We start from the raw sequence: 21629 nt of genomic DNA, 5'->3' as shown, positions 1-21629 counted from the left end.
AGAAGACTGTCACATTCTGAAGATATTCCATTGCCTTTTCACATCCTTTCCATATATTTAGGCCATTAGTTCAGTCACATTGTAATTCAATGCAAGGATATCAAGCAACTATGCAATTTTTGCCTGAAAATTAGTATCTTTCTGGGCAGATGTTTATCAATTAACAGGTACTTCTGGGATATTATAACTAAGCTACATATTTTCTGCTTGTTTAACAATAACTGAAGATGAATTCAGTATTGTAGGTGTATCAAGAGAAAATGAAATCCTTCCTATGTTAATATACAAAACAAATCTTTGCAACGTTAGTAACAGTATTTTCTTACTATTTATTGTTTTTAAGTATCTGTAGACTTCAGTAGAAGGAATAATGGGTAGAACCAGATAAATATTTTTGCCTAAAATCCATGACTATTTACTCAAATTTTAGAATAAATTTGTTTTGAGTTGCATTTGCACCACTTCTGTGTTTCATTTCTGGATTATATTCTGTAAAACCACCTGCACAGTAGAAGATTTGTGCATTACATAAGTCAACATAGCTGCTATTTTGAGAGCTTAGCTGAGATATAAATGGAGTGTACAATTCACACTTTCTATGTAGCAATAAATATACCTACAAATCTGATATATCTGTGTGCTTCTTTTTTTTAAGTATATATAGGTTATCACCCAATCTTAATCTGGGATTTTTTGGTCAGCATGATTGAAAGGAACTGATCGAATAGTTCTGTCAGTACATATCATCCTGGAATTCCTAGGTTTCTGAAGGTCCGACAGGGGAATAAAAACCACATTAATGGCATAAGCTTATAAATTAATTGTAATCATGTAAAACTGTTAAATATCCAACAAGATTTGGATACCAAAAATTCCTGGATTCATTTGTCAACCTGAGGAATTATATGGACATACTGTGTGCTTTTCTCTCAACAAATTTCCAGATGAGGCACTAACATTTTCAAACCTGTGAGTCTGGATGTGTTTCAAAGCATGTTTCCATCATCTTTGTGCTGAAATTCTCAGTATCACCATGATGGCACCAGGACCTGGCTGATGCCAGAGCAGAGGGCTGCAAATGAATTAAGTAACACTTCTACTGGAGAGAGACGACAACGGAGAAATGATCTAACTCTTAGATGACTGAAGCTAACTCAAGCTTGAAGTAAAGACAGTTCCTAAGTTTAGAGGGAGGAACATGAGAAAGGTCATGTTTGGCTACAGGAAATAAACAGGAACATTGGTAAATGCAAAAAATCTCACAGGATAACTAAACAGATATTCAGCACACTTAAATACAGAAAAAGAGAACTTCACAGAGTTTAAGTGTGACATGTTCTCTCTATGTAATAGAATTTTCACTGGAAAATTCTTCCTTAACTTCAGTAGAACCAGTATTTTGCTTTCTGTACTCACACTTGACATGGATGCAGCCATGATTGTTCTACAGGGACTTATGAACAACTAAAATATAAGGAACAGTTTCAAATGTTAAATATTATTAAGACAGAATAAATTTTAAAAGTAACACTTTGGGATATTTCTTACTGATAGTCAAGCAATAGAGATGATCAAACATAAATAGTTTAGAGATGAGTATAAACTATAGCTCAGATATAAGTACTTTCCTCTGTATTTGAGCATCATTAAAGGAATCATTTGTCGCTTTTTCCTTGGTGCCTGTTCAAATAGAAGTTACAGCTTTCAAGGTATTTTATTGTGAATGAGGTTAACTTTAGTGTCCTTGGGCTACTCCCTCCTTTGAAGAAAGAAATTGTGATGCCTATAACTATGCTAGCTGAGTGCTTTGTGACTGGAATGCTTCTGAAGCAGTCACCATACTGATAATGCCTCACCCCTGTGCAAAGTGGTGTATGACTTATTTTTGTCATGTGGTGGTTTAACACTGACGGACACCTCAGCACTACCACACCACTCTCTCACTCTCCCTCCTCAGAAGATCAGGGGGAGAAAATACATTGGAAAAAGCTCAAGGGCTAAGATAAAGGCAGGGTGAACACTCATCAATTATTGTCATGGACAAAACAGATTAAGCATGGGGGAAATTAACCTAAGTTATTGCCTATTGATAGCACACTAGAGCAGTGAGAAACTAAAAGCAAACTACAAACACCCCACCACCATCCAATCCACCCTCTTCTACCTCCTTCCTCCAAGCAGAGCAGAGAAACAGGGAATGGGGGCTGCAGTCAGTCCCTGACACTTCGTCTCCTCCACTCCTTCACGGTCACTCTCTGCCCCTGTTCCCCATGGGGTCCCTCCCACGGGATGCCGTCCTTCCCCAACTGAGCCTGCAGGGGCTGTCCACAGGCAGCAGCTCTTCAAGAACTGCTCCCACACGTCTCCGTACCACAGGGTCCATCCCCCAGGAGCAAACTGCTCCAGCACGGGTCCCCCACAGGTGGGCGGCAGCTCCCCCCAGACTCCCTGCTCCTGTGTGGGCTCCTCTCCACGGGCTGCAGCTCCAGCCTGGGGCCTGCTCCTGTGGGGGCTCTCCATGGGCTGCAGCCTTCTCCAGGCCACATCCACCTGCTCCACCGGGGGCTCCTCCACCCATGGGGGGGGCTGCAGCGTGGAGATCTGCTCCATGTGGGACCTATGGGCTGCAGGGGGACAGCCTGCTCTACCAGGGGCCTCTCCACAGGCCACAGGGGAACTGCTGCTCTGGCACCTGGAGCACCTCCTGCCCTCCTTCTGCACTGACCTTGGGGGGCTGAAGGGCCGTTTCACATTTTCTCACTCCTCTCTTTCCCTGCTGCTGTTGCAGCAGCTTCTTTTCCTTTCCTTTCTGAAATCTGTTCTCACAGAGGCACAACCAACATCACTTGGTTCAGCTCTGGCCTGCAGAGCTATCTGGAGCTGGCTCTGATCTGACATGGAGCTGCTGGGCTCTGCTCACAGGGGCCACCACTTCAGCCTCCTGCTACCAAGCCCTTGTCACATAAGCCCAATATACACTGTAAATATATCGTATAGATTTAAAACCATATGTTCAGGGAAAGATCATACAGAATGCAGTCCTGCAGAAGAATCAGTTAGGGTTCGTTTCTGTTTGTAGATGCACTGACATCAGCAAACATGTGAACCAGATATATTGCTTCTTTAGCTGATTTTAATTAATACTAATACTTCTCTTCAACAGCCTGATTTAACTAAATCTAGAGCCTATAAACAACTTCACTAAAAACAACAAAAAGCTAATGCATATGACTTTACCCACTGAAACTCGAGATTTTTCAAACAAAGTTATTTCTTTATTTATTACAGTCTATTTATTACAGACAGCTTTGCTGCAAGACTGTCTTTGTAAGCATAAGATCTAGCATAATAGAGTTTTGATCTTAAGAAAAATACAATTTTTAATAGATATCTATTATTAATAACAATTTGGAAGATGAGCTGAATTTAAAAATAGATGCAAATACAACAAGTTTTGAATATGTATTGAATATGTACTCTGTAAATTAATTGTCAGCACTACTTCAATTTGCAAAATGTGCATTTCACCTATGTATGCCCAAAACCTGGTTTAGAGGGGCTCGTGAGCATTGAACATCGGTTTCCAGTAATACACCCAGGCAGATATACCTTGGTATCCAAACAGTAAGTTCCTTCTCAACTCAGACGTGCTTTCTTGCTCCAGACCTTGTCACCCACCAAAAAAATCTTCATCCTCAACCACAGCTTGATATTTCTTTGGCTTCCAGACACACAACCATATGAGCTGCTATTGGCCTGTCTACCCCATCTAATGAGTCCGTAGTTCTGGCAACTATCACAAACTCTTTTAGGAATTCCCAGAGCAAAAATGCAATAACTCCACTACTGGAGAAAGTGTTTCTCCAGCAAGGCATTATAGACAAATACCTAAAAGCTTTCAAACCTGTGCACTACTGTGATTCACTTCCAGAAATTCTAGACATAAATTCCAGAGCAAGCACAGGTGTCATCAGAAGGTGATATGTGAGAGGTGACAAAGTACAGAGTCATAGGGGACTTTTCTCAAAGGCTCTGAGTCATAACACAGGGATATCTTTCACTTGTGAGCATCGCATAAAAAGTGGCAAAATTATTGTTTCTTTTTAAAATTTCTGTTGCTTTTACTGGGGGGTTGTAAAACATTCTTTATTAAGGATAGCTCCAGTATAATTCTCACACTGTGACAGCACAGATGACCCCAGTCTGCTGGAGATGCTCATAATTTTCATTTTGTTTATTTAGGCAAAGTTGCATTTGGCTTAGCTTTACCAAGTGTTATAGAAAGTAGTCCAGCAGCAAAACCTGTGCCATAACCAAGGAGTGATCTGAGGCAGCTGAAACACAGAGAACAATATACTTCCAGATGGGAACTGCCTGGTTGTACTAGGAAAGCATGCCTTTAGACACCAAGCTAAAATCTAGATAGGCTTTAGGTAACCTTTTCTATTTCTGGCTCTTGTTTCAATTTAGTTCATTCATACTAGAACTCAAATTTATCCTTCCCAGGAGACGTCTGTAGAAGACTGAAATGTTAATGCTTAATGTAAATATAAAGCTTAATGTAAATAAAAAGGAAATATATATATATACATACATATATACATGTATATAAATGGTCCCTAAATCATTGTAGTTCATTGAAATCATTCTGATACTCTTCCTACATAAGCAAAAATAGCTTCTGATATTCTGGACATTCTGATATTCTGAATTCTGAAATACCCTGGCACGAGCATAGCAATACAAGCACATATTGGGCAGGCACAGGAGAAGTTCAGTGTTGCCCAGGTGAATGGAGAAAGACGAAAACAACATGCATAACAGAAAACAAGGGCAAAGTACACCTGAAAGCTTCCAAATAAATTATCAGGAAACAAAAGCCTAATAACAAGCCTAATAACATCAAGGAGTTAGTGATCCATGTAACAGTTAACCTAAGTGGGCACAGACTTGTGCTGTGCTCTGTTATCCTGCACATACAGCTTGGCCTTCTGGCCTCTGTTGTTCTGTGCATCTCCACTGGCCACAGGATAAACCCAGCCAGATTGTTAAAACAGAGGAGCCTGCGGGTAGCTCCCACTCAGTACCAGCTACTACACCACCTGCATGACCTTGTATTTATCTAAAAGAGCAGCAAGAAGTTATCTTGTGAACAGCTTTTTAGTCTGACAGTAGAAATCATGAATAGTTTTCTTTTAAGAAAACCCTTTAAGAGCTCAAATGACCAAAACAGGGGATGCTTTCCATGGACAGGATCATGCCATGCCCTGGTTGGAGACCTGTTTTATGCTGCACAAACGGGAGTTCAGCATCTGAAGGGACATAAGATTGTCTGTATTATCCTCTTTTTCTTTATAGTGTTAGCTCCAACAAACAGCACTTTACAAACTCTGACTGCCTTTCTTTCTGGGACCATAATAAAAAAGCATTTCCTGGTGCAAAACAATACCATGCTTTTTTTTTTTTTCTTTTCTGTAGCCTGCTGTAGGAAAGTAGGATTTTATTTTTTTTTCCAAAGTTTTTGCGGATTCATTTTGTTTCATTTTCAAACTTCTTAAAAATCTAACAGAAGCAAGGTATTGGAACAAGTCAGGTGTTAAGGGAGCCAGTGGTCATCAGTGTTTTCTGAGCATCCAAACTTCAGTTTTGCCAGCACTAGGAAATAGAAATGTCATTTTATTTTAACTTCTTGGCACTTAGGATCACAACATGTCCATTTGCTGGCAGAAAGACAGGCAACTGAAAAGCCTTGACACACTATAGTACAGACATCCATCATTATGTCACCTTCTGCTTTCACCTTTTATTAAAAACTAAATTAAAAGACTGACTTAAATGTTATCAAATTCAGTCAAAAGCTAACCTCTGGGCACAAATTTTACATGCAAATTTTGAAGCAGAAAGAACAAATTCTAAGGATTTCTTAGGATAAGACATGGAAGATAGGCTTATAATGAAAAGTTACTACCTCTCTTCAGTAAGTGACAGTGGTGTGAAGCACCATTAACAGATCTATTTATACTATGGGGAAAAAATAGACCAAAAAGAGAAGATGCAAGAACTTTAAAATTAAAGCTAACATGAGTTTTGAACCTAGGATAGCTCTCCGAGCAATTTCACTCCAAAAGTTTAAAAGTTGAAATTAAAAGTGGCTGCTAAAATAGGCATTCTTTTGATATGAGACAGGGTGAGAGAAAAGATCTAAAGTAACATATATATTCAGATTTTCTGGAGCTTACCATGCTATCATTTTTGCTATTAATAACCTTTCAGAGATGCCGAGCACAGGCACTGAAGCCCTAAGCAATCGACTGAGTGTACAGAGGACTGCAAACACCATGCTTCAAATTCTTCTCTTTTCTTCTGTCCTAGTTTATGGGAGAAAGAAAATCTAATCTAATCTTGACCACCACTAGGAGCAGACTATTAGTCCTTGCTTTACTTGGTCAACCATTCCAGGTAGGACTCTGCAGGCAGAGATAAGTCTTTGACTATCTGAGACAGAGCCCCTGTGCCTAACAATGTGCTTATGATGATGACTGACATAAACCCCAGGACCATTAGTCTAAGTCCAATGGTTCAGCACAGGTAGTTTTACAAAGTAGGTCTGAAAGAAATGCAACTTTATTTTCTGATGTTATGTATTTCCTCATAGAAAAGTCAGTCAGTAACATAAAATATTGAGAGAGATTCAGAAATTGTTTCCATCCACCACTGCTGTTTGGCTGGGGCATGTTTTTTTTCTTCCAGATTTTTTTTTAACTTGTTAAAAATAATGAGAAAATTTACTTTGAAAATAAAAACTCTAGAAATCAAAACAATTGTGCTCCTTACTCTTTTCTGAAACCCTGTAAAAACAGTAAGAGATGAGATCACAGAATAGACATCATCTCTGGGGTGTGCAATGTCTAACCAAGGGTAAAACAGAGTGACTTCAAATTAAAGCGGAGTAGAGATGGTGTATGCCCTGGAGATGACAGCCATTATCCACTACCCAAAAATCACTTTAGTGTACTGGCAATAAAAGTTAATAATAAAGAACATATCTTTTCACTGATATGCCCTCCTTTCAAATAATTAAATACATTTTTTTGAAACAAAAAGACAAAATTCTATTCACAAATATAAATCCTGCATTTATAGGCCCTTATTAGTTTTCCTCAGTCCCTGGAAGCATATAAAGTTTAACAACCTGCAAAACACTAGGGAACGGGAAAAGCTGAAAGACAAAATCCATGTTGGTCTTCATAACTCCCATCTCCTCCAATATAATGCACACACTTTAAGTCGTATAATTAATAGTGATTTCTTCCTCCACAGATCCTAATGAAAGCAAGAGAAAAGGTTTGCTGTTGTCTTATAGCAACATATCATTTTATGTTGCTTAAAGGAATGGCTCCCAGCATTTAATAGTACATACTATGCAAAGCTCCTGAGAGTGTCTGGGGTACTACAAGTCAGATTTGATGCTAAGAAATGTGCCTTTTTCTAAATTGAGTGCACAAAGCAACCAAAGTTAGTGAAGACAAGCTGTATCCCAGCCTTATCACAGAGAGCACTTTCAAACTGACCCATTCAGAAAGTTAATGTTCCCTACAGCACAAAGCAGAAAAAATATAATGAATTGGAACCTTATAAAACATTTTCATAATTATCTCATTTATTAGAAGACTTCAGCAGGATTAATCTTATCAGAAATCTGACTGCTTTCAGAATTGGCTGGAACTGCCATTACCTGGCCACCGAGCAGTGAAAAGTGAACTATGTTCTTTTAAGCTTCAAATGTCCATCAGCCCCGTATTTACTATAAATATGACCCAAGCTCTCCAAGAAGGCTTCAATCATTGTTTCACTAAGAAAAGAGTGAGCAGAAGATGGGTTCCTATATGGCTGATGATAACTCTGAAGGACCTGTTGAGTGGCTTGTTGTTGTTTATGTGTGACAAATAGCTTATTACAGCAATAGCTCCAGATGATGTTTCAGGATAGTTTTTTCTTGCTGAGAGATGGTCTGCTTTACTAACTTTTTACCATTATAACTATACTGGAACAACTGTGTAGGAAAACAACCATCTTCCAAAGTAAATACAAAACTTATATCCACTTCAGCAAGTCTTGAAGACAAATGAGAAAATCTGTATACTATAACAGTTAGCGCTAGGGACTGGACATCCATGGCTTTTATTATATTGGACTTGTCATACTCTGATCCCACTGCCCAAATGCCTATTTATGTCTGGACTTCTGCTTGCAATTTCTATTTTATCTAAAATCCATTTTTTTGTATGTACTGAGGCCACCACACAATATGAACTAAAGTACTTGGGGGAGGTCAGGAGATTCACTTCAAAAGCTCACTCCTGATCTGAGCTAAGACACTATTGTCCTTATGCCTATAATGTAAATATAGATGGAGTAATCCTGATGGTGTAAATTTACTTCCTCTCTAAATTACATAAAGTCCATTGCGTCTTTTTCTTCTCATACAAGAACTGAGGTTTCTCATGTGCACATTCAAAGCCAACTTGCTTGTACTGGCAAAAGAGTATGTCATAAAACTGGTATACAAATAACATCAAAGGTAAATACATAGTATTTCTAAATGTGGGACAAAGATGCTTGCATGTACATCACTCTTGTAAAAATGATAGATTTATTCAACCTGCCATAGACAAGCAGAGCTGTTGACACTTAGTGCCATTTCTGTATTTTCTGAATTTATTAACATTATGTAAAATGCAGAATCAGCCATCCAATGCATAAAAATTTTATTTGTTGGACATTCAGGAGAAAAAATGAATAGATAACACAAAGCCTCTATATGTATGTTTATGCATGTGATCCTTTAAACTATGGTTTGCACAGCAACTGTCATTAATTTTAGAAGTCATCCAATCATATTCTTCCACAAAGCCTTGAGAGTGTAAGAGTAAGCTCACATATACATGAAAATGATAAACCTGTTCCTCTGCCTTACAGATATTATTTATATTCACCAGTGCTGTGCCTATCATTTTCATGTAATGTAATGCATTATAATGAATTCTAAGTAAATAAATACTTAAAAATAAAATAAATCAGAGAACTTCAGGCAAAAGCTTGGGGAATTCTTTCAGTGAAACATTTACTGTTAGGGAGAGCCCATTCATCAAATGTTTTTGTTGGAATGGCATGAATGACACTTACTGGGAAAGACTTCTGATATCCACTATGGACATGGTGGAAATGCAGAAAGAAATGCAGAAAATCGAAGCACTTGCAACTGCAGTTTAGTCTTTTAGCAATTTTAGCAATAAATTTTTTAGCAATTAGATCCTTCTTTGCACCAGTGTCATAGGAGACCATCTTTCTCAGTGTTTTTTTTTTTTTTTTTTTTTTTTTTTTTTCCTGTGGGTGGTGCTTTCTTTGTATTTGTAATTTAGTATTTATTAGACCAAGAAGAAAGGCTCTTACACATATAAACCAGAGCAGAGCAGTGGTCTTCAGATGTTTTTAATTGTGCACCCCTATCAGAAAAAAAAATCTGAGCTTGCATACCCATATATGTATTCTTATTTATTATACATTATTTACACGTACTACTATATGTTTTCTTATGTATTATAATTATTTACATGTACTCCTATATGTGTGTAATTATGTGCTCATATGTATAAAAAAAATTAAAAATGGATGAGATAAAGATAAAATAAACATGATTTAAAATTTTATTGTATTTTATTTATTAATGTTACAAAACATACTTTCTTCCTGCATCCCAATGGATTGTCTTGCATACCTTGTGAGGTGTGCACCCACCCTACTTCGATGAACACTAAGCTGGAGTAACCAACTCAAAGACATGAGTCCAACTCCCTGATATGAATCTAAAAGAGCAGGGACTTGAAGTTGTTTTCCCACAGAAACCTCTTCAAATGAGTCTTGATTTCACTATGATATTTAAGACAGTAATACCAAATGCCTTTTGTCCAAATTCTTCTCTCACACCACTAGGAGGAATGAACGTTACCACTTCAGCTATCATGAATCTTGATTGTTTGCAAGACAACTTATTAGATTTTCAGTATGAATAAATTGTAATAATGTATCTATATTCAATAAACTGCCATTATTCAATTGAATGGCTCAAATGGAGCTATATGCCTTCTGTAACAGCAACAGTTACCCTTAAATTATTACCCCATCATCTTTTAAAAACTCTTAAACTATTCTTAAGCATATTCATTCTCAAATTTTCACCCAAGAGGAGTTATTCAGTCTTGCTTAAGTTGAGATATAAATGCTTAATAATCATCTCTAACTCCCAAACAGTCCTAAAAAACATACCAGTCTTCGCTGGGTGTCCATCTCTGCTTGCCTGATTGCCTAGATGCTCCATTTCAGTCAGAAATCTGCATGCAGAATGCCTGTTCCAAAGAGATATGCACCTCCTCCTTTCCCTAATATGCCATTGTTAACTAGGTTCAGCATGCACAAACCCAACCTCTACCCATTTTATTGGAAGATTGAGAAACTAGTTGCAATCAACAATACAACTAATTTCATCTGCTACGATTGTAAGTTGTATGCCATTAGTATAATGACTAGCTGTTGGAGTACTCACCTAATAGGAAATAAAGCAGCCTGAGTTCAGCCCAAGAAATGTGGGATTAACCATCTGGCTTTCAGTTATTGGGAGGTGAAAGATACGCCATCTGCCCTCAAAACTGAGATGCTGAAAACAGAAAACAGTGAGAAGGTGGGCCAGGCTAGACCAGCTCTCTAGTGGCTAGAAGATTCATGGAACAGAGAAATTTCAAGTTCCAAAAAATGATCCAGAATATGAACTGAAACTCGCTTTTCTCATAAAAAGTGTTCTCACCGCTGCAACCAGAATTACCCCTGCTGGGTCTTCATCTGGATCTCTTCTACTTTTCATTATGTAAGGGTTCAGATGCAAGAGAAGGCATGGAAAGTTCATTTACCCATATTGGAAAAGAAAATGTTACTTTTATTCAGTAAATTTTAAGTCAAGTAATATGTAAATATGAAAAAGTACTGATCTCAAGAGAATGTAACTATAGCTAGAGTTGTGAAATCTTTGGTATGATACAAAGTTATAATTTAATCATGGTAGTAATGACTTTACCTTTGGTAATCAATTAATGCTATGAATTTTACATTGCTGATATAAAATCATTAATAAGTCTTGTCATTTTCTAGTGCATCAGCAAGTCGTTCATTTTGCTATAAAGTAGAATTATCCTAATATACCAGCTAACGGAAAGATCACTCCAGTGCTGTATCAATAATTTGGAGTTCTTGCTCCCAAAGGAGAGACTGTTTCCAAGCAGGTACTGAGTACTCTGCCTCCCTCTTAGATACATAGAATTGCAGTGTTAGTTCAAAATATAGAAAAATGGTGCTATTTAGAATGAAATTCTAGTTAAGATAAGTTCACAATGCTTTTACAATTGCCTTTATGAACACTTGGGCAAGCAAAGCCTCACCTATACAAATGCCCACAGAAAGCCATCTCTGAGTCAATAAAATCAATGTATTTTAGTTCAGTGCTAAAATAGGAATTGTCTTAAGTGGAAGTAGAAGTGGAGATTGGTTGTATGTTTCAGAATAGATCAAAAATAGTAGGATTGGTTTTGGCTGACCAATCGTAGCCTCCATGTGAGTCTGTAATCATTGGTTTTTATGAATTCTTTAAGGAAGAAAATATTATTCTAGTCCTACACAAACTGGAATCTGATCACATGCTCTGAGAACACTCTGAAATGTGAATTGTGCTAAAAACTATTGACATGTACAATGGATAAGTCAGGGATAGACCAACTGTTCTTACTTTGCCCTCCCAGTACTTGCCGCAATAAATAAGCCAGAATTCACTCTTCTACAGAATCTTCTAGATTACTTTCATGCAGAAAACCCTAGAGAATTACTTTTAGATTTTAGACTTTGGATTATTTTTCTCCCATACCCGACTTCCTGTGGTCCCATGAAATTATGAGGAGAGATGGCCAAAGGCCAGTTGTATTGCATATTTTTTTCTATACAAAATCACTTCATAAACATAAATTAGTCACTTCAGACACCATCAGAGTATGGCAGTACACAGTTTGGGGAAAACATTTTAGCATTTGTATAACTACACTATAGCAATTAACCTTGGTATACTCTTATGTATGAATACATACATGATTTTTTTTCATAGACTATTGTTCAAAATACATGTAGGTATGCTTTTACATATACATATACATGCAGTACATTCATCCTGCCTCATAATCTCTGAAGTTCAATGAAATCTTTGAGAAAACAAAAAGCACCTATTGATAGAGTAGTATCTAGTTGCTGTCCAGTAATTCCGATGCTTGGTTGCACTGGCTGGAATAGCAGCCTTTATTGAAGAACTACTAACAACTCTAAAAATAAGAAAAAGCCCTGGCTTGTGAAAAGTGACCATGGAAGGAACAGGGGGAAACTAAGAAAGCAGGCACAATCAACAGACCTCTGCTTTAGCATTACCCTGAGCACTCAAAAAGATAGCTAATGACCTTGACAGTACACCTCAGTCTGAGATCTGAAGAGATCCATGGCCCCTGTATTATGTCAGTGCAAAGACTGGTGACAGTTTTTTGAACCTGTTCCGGGATATGTCTCCTGATATGTCCTCCTCAAAGTTTCATGGTTAAAATGTCTCACAATACTAAATCCGGAATATGTTCCATGTTATTTCCATTTGCAATGTCAAAGTTACACTGTAAACCAAAATGACATTTTTCTATTTTAAAATATTTTTCCAGTAGCAAGCCACAGATCTTCTGTGACAGTAACTGGCACTGTGATTTTTTTTAGATCCATTTGCAGAAGATTAAATATGTGTTTTATATCCACTTTTATGCTTAACATAATGGCAGCTACAACAGAAAGGTAGTATAGACTGGTCCACGCTTTCCTACATTATTCTCCAGTTGACTGAACCAAGTCCCAGAGAAACATTTTCAAATAAATATATTTATTTAAAGCACTTACTCACTGCAAAGGGATTTTTTTTCCCCAGAAATATGATCTGCAGTCTGTTTCCAGAAGCAACATCTTTGCTTCAAGTGGTTTCTGTAGCATTTGCAAACTCTTCAGACAAACAATCTTTGAAAACACAACTGAAATTGCATGTTGTGTCACCCTACACCAGAGCAGTACCACCCACAAATAAAAGTAAAAGCCAGGTTAATTATGGCTTGAACCCTACCACGGTCACACTGATAACTGACTTCATTCTTGTATTTTTCTAACACCAAAAACACAAACTATGTTTCCCTTTTAAGCTCCAGTTCATTCAGTTTCAAAATATTAACTTTTATCTCCATCTCTTTGTTCCATAAGGTCAGTCTCCACTGTCCACTTACTCAGTTTTCTAACAAAATTTACACCTTCACCTTCCTACACTAAATTCAGATAGAATATTTGCTAAGTACCTGACAAGACTTTCATTCTTCCATTTTGAGTCACTTGTTGTATGCTTGACCATTTCAAGCATTCATCCTCCTGTCTCCTGAATAGACTAAACCACTCAGAGACTTTTTTTTTTCTGGGTTTGTATACTACCTGACAGACAGATTATGACTAGCATTCTCATGTGCAGATAGGAAGCTAATTTTTTATTTATTTTTTTAATATCAAGAATAGAGGCATTCTTAAGAGGAACACCTTATAATGCCCTACTGAGGCTTTTGATAAGTATCCACCCATAAGGAAGAATGCCAACCACTAAATTGGTAATACAGACAAATCATGAAAAACATCCAGAGGTCTTTTTAAGGTAACCATTTGACTTAAGTCAGGCCAACCTATGTAATATGAGAGAGGTGAAGATGAACAAACAGGTGGAAATTGTAGTTGTGGTGGGTTTTGTGTGCGTGTGTTTTTCTGTTTGTTTCTTTGTTTTTGTTTTTAATCTTTTGTTTATATAACATAAAGCTACACCATAAGAAATTTAAATTTTCAATAACAGTTATTCTATCTTGATATAGAATGACTTGGAACATAAAGAGCTCATTTAATGCAGTTGTTATTCACAGTGCTTAAAATTCATAAACTCACAGCATAAACCACTTGCTGAGATTTACACTAAATATTCTTCCCCCAAAAAAAATCATGCCACACCTCCACAAAAAAGGTATAAATTGAAAAGAAAAAAAGTGCAAAGAGCGATGTGCAGAACTGTTACAGTACAGTATTTACTTGTCTCAATTTGCACCAAAAAAAATACTATAGTTAAATAACTACATATCTTTTCAAGGCAATTTATTGTACATTAATGAATAGAAGACAGTGGTACACTACACGGGCATGATATGCCACTATGCTTAATTCCCATGACTCCAAGTTTGCATGTATGGTCTACAGAAATAATAAAATAGATTTGTTTGGGTTATTTTTTCAGATGGAACATTCTAATCATCAAGTATTCTTTACAGAAAACAGAGCTAAAATTGGATTTGAAAGTAGTATAACAGATGAATGATCAATGGGAAGAATTACATTTTTTTTTCCACTATTTATTATGGTAGCATTTGGAGACTCCAAACTTGGACCAGAAAACCGTTGTGCTTGCAACTGTACAAAACCTAAAAGAGAGAGAAAGAGAGAAGAAAACATTACTGAACTGCTCATCCCATAACCCTAACTTCATCATCACTTGATTTTGATTTCATAACACATAGGTACTTTGTACTCAGCTCAGAATTCAAAACACAGATGAGCTTTGTAGTCAAGCACAATTTTTTTTTTAACCTTATTCAAGCTATGATAGGAAAGGTCTGCTTATATGTACCAGCACTTCCAAAAGGTTTAGATAAAAGCACCTCTCTTAGGCAATTCATGATTCCTTTTACACAACAAGAGGAAGATGAAAGAATGTTGCTTCCTGAAGCTGGGACAGAATATCACAGAATCACTGAATCACAGAATGGTTTGGGTTGGAAGGCACCCTTAAGGATCATCTAGTTCCAAACCCCCTGCCATGGGCAGGGGCACCTCCCACCAGACCAGGTTGCCCAAAGCCCCATCCAACCTGGCCTTGAGCACCTCCAGGGATGGGGCATCCACAGCTTCTCTGGGCAACCTGTGCCAGTGCCTCAACATCCTCTGAGTAAAGAAAGAACTTCTTTTGAGTATCTAATCTAATTCTACCCTCTTTCAGTTTCAAATCGTTACCTTTTTTCCTACCACTACTCGCTTTTTTATAGTTGCTCTCCTGCTTGTAGGCCCCCTTTATGTACTGGAAGGCCACTATGAGGTCTCTCCAGAACCTTCTCTTCTCCAGGCTGAACAACCTGCCTTTATATGAGAGTTACTCCAGCCTTTTGATCATTCCCGTGGTCCTCTTCTGAACTTGTTCCAACAGGACCATGTCCTTTTTGGGCTGGGGGCCCCAGAACTGAACTCAGTACTCCAGGCCGGGTCTCATGAGAGTGGAGTAGAGGGGAGGAATCACCTCCTTCATCCTGTAGCCCAGGATACAGTTGGCTTTCTGGGCTACAAGTGCACATTACTGGCTCATGCTGAGCTCCTCATCAACCAATACCCCCAGCTCCTTTTTCTCAGGGCTGCTCACAATCCGTTCTCCTCCTAGCCTGTATTTGTGCTTGCACGAAGAAATATATATCAAGAAAGCATGCAGATTTGATTCTATATGCCACCTGAACAATTAATATTCTGATGTGTTCAAAACATCAGGGTACATCAACACTATTTATTTGGAGCACCACATTACAATAAATTCTTGCTGTGATGGACCTTTTAACTGTGATGAAATAAAAATATTTAAAAAGTAAAGGTATGGCACTATCCTCAGTGTATTACAATCTATAGATATTGAACTTGTTAAATATAACCATACCTGTGGTTTGTATGATGGCAGAAATATTTAAGAAAAATGTAAACCCATGAGGTAAGTTAATCATTGTATTAGACTTAAAAAGTCCTCCAGAAGTTTCACTAGGAATGTTTGTTGCTAAAACATATGCCAAAATGAGAGGTTTCATCTCTTTGGAGCTTTGCTTACTCTAAACCTGAATGACTCCAGGTAAACAAAATTCTCTGCTAAGCTATCTCAGAAAACTGAAAGCAAAAATAAATATAGAAATAATAATATTTTAAGTACCGCTCATTAAAAACTAATATTTAATTTTTTTGAGTTTTAGTTCATGCTCACTATACTCTGATGACAAATACTGTTCTAACTTACATACCAAACATCTTATTTTCTTTGCCTGTATAAACATCATTTTCAGTCAGGACACAAAGAAGGACTAACCACCAATAAAATATTGACTTTCAGGAATTTGGCAGAGCAAAATTTAGAAACCACCTGAATCAGAAACATCACAATATAGATGTAAACTTCCACACTAAATTTATGGCATAATTATCATTTTATTCACACACTCAGCATAGTAAACCACAAGCAACTGTTAAGTTCCTGTCTTGCTTGTGACTGGGTAAAACCTGAACTTGTGATATTATGCATCATTTTTATTATCACATTAAAAGAGTTATGGTTAAGACATTATTTAACTCAGTACAATCTGTACATTTGACTATTTACTCACTAATTAGGTGAAAAGACAGAAGTCACTGTGGTAAAAACTATCACAGATAGATAATGCAGGACTGCTTTGAAACTGTGGAAGTTCTAATGTTCAAATGTGTTTCTGAGATATTGATTTCCAAAAGCAGTGTTTGTGATGCATGATGCTGCAGTACTGTTTCCTTAAGGGCTAGGGCATCTATAATTATTTTTCTGGTCAAACCAAACAGTCAACTCTGCAAACAGCAAATCTTTCTTTTTGCTGGTCTCCCTTGTCACTTTATTTGGCACATTTCCCTTTCCCTTCCTAGCCAGCAGCTATTTGAATAGCATACCAAATGTCAATGAGGGTTGTTTAAAACTTTTCCAAAGGTGTTTCTCATTCTTCTTTTGCTGGTCAGACAAGGCAAACTGCAAATTCATAATAAACAATTTAAACAAGATGGGAGAATAACCGAAAGAAGAAATCAACTACTAGCACTATGACTAATACTACTATGATTAACAACACTATACTAATAGAACTAATATCTCTTATACACAGTATTCAAGACATTAATTTATTTGTTCACTTTCTGTGGTTCTGACTGGACATACAGAGGGTTAAAATACCAATGTGATTGTTTTGGTCAAGACTTGTCCTCCAGAGCAGGTTACGAAACTCCCTGAGACATTCCCCCCATCAGATCGGATGGCTCTCCAGGGATCAGCAAGAAATTTAAAACACACTCCCTACTTCTAAACTGGTTTAATTCTACTAAAGAATGAGAGTTTCTTTCACACTTTTTCTCCCTAGCACAAAACCCACCTGAAGCTGTGGTAGCAGTGTTTCTCAGCAAGGTAATTCTCTTGGGTACCAGAAAAGGCAATTTTTGCCTTATGAATGTGCTACATCTGTTTCAAACAGAGTTCCTTAGGTTTAGCTGAGAAAATCCAGTACTTCCTTAGGTGCCATGTTCCCATTCAGGGGGAAGAAGGCAAATGGAGGCACTGAAGAACCCTCTTCTCACTGAGAAAGCCATCTCTGATGGGTCCCCTTTGTACGTGGATGAATGGGTGGATTGCTTATGGTTGCATACTTAGATAAAATTACATGGGCAATGAAGCTGAGGAACAAGCCTCTAAGAACTCCATGGATAACAGGGGGTAATTTAAACTTTTGGATCAATTGAAGCTATGGTATTGTTGCACTGCTCAGTGAATGCAAGCAGAATAGAGGCTGAGTACAGGCTGAATACTCAGTGGAGGCATCAGTTAGTTAATGCATGTTTCACTTCAAATGTGTATTCCTCAACTGGCCTATCAATATCAAAGAATTTTGTGAATAATTTTCTTAAAACTCTTGTGAAAGTATTGCTTCCACTTTTGAATTAATTCTCATCCATGATTTACTTCCTCTGTAGCTGCTAACCAAAATAATCTGTAGAGTTTTTAATATTGAAAGGATATTTTTAATTCAGAACTACTACTATCTCTCTTTCTTTCCACCTTTTCCTGAAGAACACTTACACTGTCATGTATCAAATCTCAGTTGTGACCTTTTACACAAAAACTGCATTAACTATAGCTTTCTTTTGTCCTTCATTTCCTTGTATTTCCTGCATTTACAAGGAACGATGTGTGTCAGGGAGCAGAGAAAGGCATATATCTGGTATATCTATTTCTCTTTGACTCCTGTTAGGAGTGGAGAGGCAGGAACTCAGTGATAATCATGAGAAGTATTACTGCATTACCGCATCTGAAACATTATTTTTGAAAGCAGAAAATTAAAAACTTCAGCAGGAGACGTGAAGCTTTTGCATAGGTGTGAAAAATATGACCATACAGCCCTCACTAGAGCTTTAGTTTGTTCTTTCTGAAGATATGCTGCTCAATCCATCCTCCCATGCCCAACTGCACAAAAAACTTATTCTAGTCCAATGATGGAGTAAATCCCATGACTGAAAAAAAACAATATACAGCTGTGAGCAAATGATAAAACTGCCTGCCAGCTCAGCTGTAAAGGCACGTAGGAGGGTTTTCTTTCTCCCTCTGGAACAATGTGAATAGAGTTATGATTGCCACCTGTGGAGCTTTATCCGATAAAGCAAAATGGCCATGTTGTATTGCAACATTTCATCAGCGTCTCATCAGTTGTTATTGGATATGTAATGACACTTCATAACTGCAGAGTGAGCTTCCTTTGAAATACGACAATATCATGAAGCGTTCCCCCCTTTTAATTTGAAAGCCCTGTGATGCAAAAGTTTCATGTGAAAAATTATTAATCAAAAGCAGGTTTAACAGGCAAATGCAAGGCAACTTGGACACAGGGTTACAAATTTCATGATTTTAAGAGATTAGTGATATGTGTATAAAAACTGGAGGTCTTAAGGTTTCCAGACTTAGGTCTGAAGAAAACCCCACTATGTAGACAGGACTGGGGTCAGATATCGTAACAGGGAATTTCTATAGGGACTGGATTCCTGAAGCCCATGAGTGTCACTTGACAGCACACAACTCAGAAGCCTGGAGAATGCAGATTAAGCAGAGACTCAGGTCTTCCACACTTACTGGTGGGGGAATTTGTCAACCCAGAGAAATTCAGAGCAACATCTAAGCCAAACTTTTCAGTGTTTTTAGACTTTCAGTAGCTAGAACAGGTGTTCCTAGATTGAGAGGAGCTTTCTGAGGTGTCCTCCCCAAAAATGGAAAACAAAATTATTTGCAGTGTCAGAATGTATAATGAATCATTTTGTTAGACTGCTAGAATCTAAACTTAGGTTATAGAAGGTGTGGTTCCTCAAGCTGGTGAAAAGCTTTGCAGAGCCCATGGGCCATATGCCAAGCCATTATTCTTCTCAGCCTCTTGCAGCCTTGTTTTTCCTATAATGGTTTGATTAGTTCGTGAAGATTTCAGGTGTTGATAAGCTCCTGCAAAACTGTTACTTGCAATATATGGCCATTCAGTGATTTAAGTGGACTTCATGTGAAAGCCTTCTGGATTTTTAAAAGCACTAAAAGTTGTCTTCACTCTATTCTCACTTAAGCCAAAGGCACACCAGAGACACAAAGTCAAGTTATCATTAAATATACCATCCTATGCTCTTCTAGGGATATTGTTAGTAGCTATCAATCAGGATTGTGCAAAGATAAAGATTTTACAGTGTGGAACCTATATAAATACAAATAATCTGCTGCATATCATGCAGCACAACTGCATATAGAAGTGTACATAGGCCCTGGAGAGAGTAATACTCATCATTCAGCAAGGTACCACCACTGACAAACACAGATAAATTCATTCCTACACTGTGAACAACAGGTTGCATAGCAACAGGCAAGCATGGGATAAACTAAACTGGTGGAAATAAACTGAACTATATCTGGGGCTTCAGAAAGGCTAATTTTACAATGCTCAGGAAAACCTGAATATGGGTAGAGCTGTTTAAAAGGATTTCAGATGAGGGTCTCACCAGTGCACTGTACTATGGCACTAGTATTCACCTTTCTCTACTGGAAATACTTTACCAGATACATTGAGCTACCTGCCCTTTTCACAGATTTGTCCTATTGTTACACCATGGCTGACCCAGATCATTCTCCTTTGTTGTCATTTCCAACTGATGAGTCCAAGCTTCTGGAAGAAATTCTTGTTGTTAGTCCCTAAATGTATGACCTGGCACTTTTCATCACTAAATGAAAATTCTCTTACTGCAGTCTCTTACTGACCTCTTACTGCAGTCCTTCAGGTCATCCAATTTCTTCTTCATATTGATAATACTTTCCAATTTTTGTCATCAGCAAATTTCATTACCACATTCCTACTATTTCTGCCAAAATCATTAATTAAACTATTACATGAGATTAACCTCCAAAATCAGTCACTGGGAACCATTACAAGCAATTACAGACAATGTCTTTCCACCACTATTCTTCTTCTTTCAACCAACTTGTTGTCAAGTTGTCTTTATCCACTTCTCCTCTTCCTTCAAAGGAATGTGAGCTGCTCTGTCTGATCTATGTTATACATAGTGGGATCCAGAAATGCTACTCAGTTTATGTGGCTGCATTTTTTTATATTTTTTGATTTGACTCAGAGAGAAAACCATTGTTACTTGGGAACTTATAATAGTCAAAGCTTGTATATGCAAAGAGTTCAAAGCAACTTTTGAAAAAGTATGAACTTATTAAGCAAGCAAAGTCAGATTCATCCTGGATAAGAGTCTCTGAAGTACAGCTGGACCATCCCTGGGATCAAGCTAAAAAACAGATAAAAAGCAAAGCTGAGAACTTGAGAACCCGAGGGCAACCTTTTTAAGACCCACTCTAAGATGCTGCTTAACTGAAATATATTCAAGAACTGTTGTCACAGGAAAGTTCAGTATTGACTGGGAGTGTTTTTCATGCAGTTACAGAGAAGCCAGTTCAAAGCCTGATTCTATTCAACATTTTCACCAGTGAGCTAGTTAAAAATCATTACACATGACCATACAGTTAGTGGAGTAATAAATAATGATGAGGGAAAGGACTCAGGCAGAACAATCTCTCTCACTTGCTATGTTTGGTCTCCATTTAAACAGAATACAATTTGGTGATGCAAAATGCAAATGACTCTTGTGGAAACCAAGAACCCAGATAAAGGCTACAAGCATGGCAGGCTGTGTCCTGGAAAGCAGTGGCTAAAATGCATCTAAAAATCATAGTAGACTAGCAACTAAACATAAACTCCTGGTGCATTGCAATCACAGTGCTGTGTGCAGTACAGGTGAGAGTAACCCACGATTGCATCTAGGTTTAGGAGTAATGTCTAGAAAAAGTTGAAAATTCAGCTCTACAGAAAAGAACACAGAATAATTTGAGGGTTGTAGAAAATGCCTTTCAGTGAGAGACAAAATAGCTCTATCCAGTTTTATCAAAAAGAGGAAGCTATGATCTGATTACAGAGTATTAGTGCATTGTCAGGGAGAAATCACCAGGTGTTATAGGCTACTTAATCTAACAGAAGAGAGCAAAGTGGGAACCAGTGGCTTGAAGTGGAATCCACAGAAATTCATGAGAAAGATAA

At 37.6% G+C, this 21629-nt stretch overlaps 1 long non-coding RNA gene across 2 annotated transcripts in view; it reads right to left on the bottom strand.

Annotated features, from left to right (window-relative positions):
* The window catches only part of LOC311435372, a 105585-nt gene that overhangs the window by 45423 nt on the left and 38533 nt on the right, over positions 1-21629 (bottom strand). The window contains exons 4-5 of one of the 2 annotated variants that reach the window (XR_014692086.1): positions 14533-14618; positions 10604-10714 (exon numbers count right to left, since the gene is read on the bottom strand). This is a non-coding gene — a long non-coding RNA (uncharacterized lncRNA). Of the gene's footprint in view, positions 1-10603; positions 10715-14280; positions 14619-21629 lie in introns of those variants that run through there. The other variant, XR_014692087.1, reaches the window with a different exon arrangement.

The sequence above is a fragment of the Aythya ferina genome (genome assembly GCF_964211825.1).
Source record: "Aythya ferina genome assembly, chromosome: 3".
Taxonomy (NCBI): Eukaryota; Metazoa; Chordata; class Aves; order Anseriformes; family Anatidae; genus Aythya; species Aythya ferina.
This window is presented reverse-complemented; position numbering and strand designations above follow the sequence as displayed.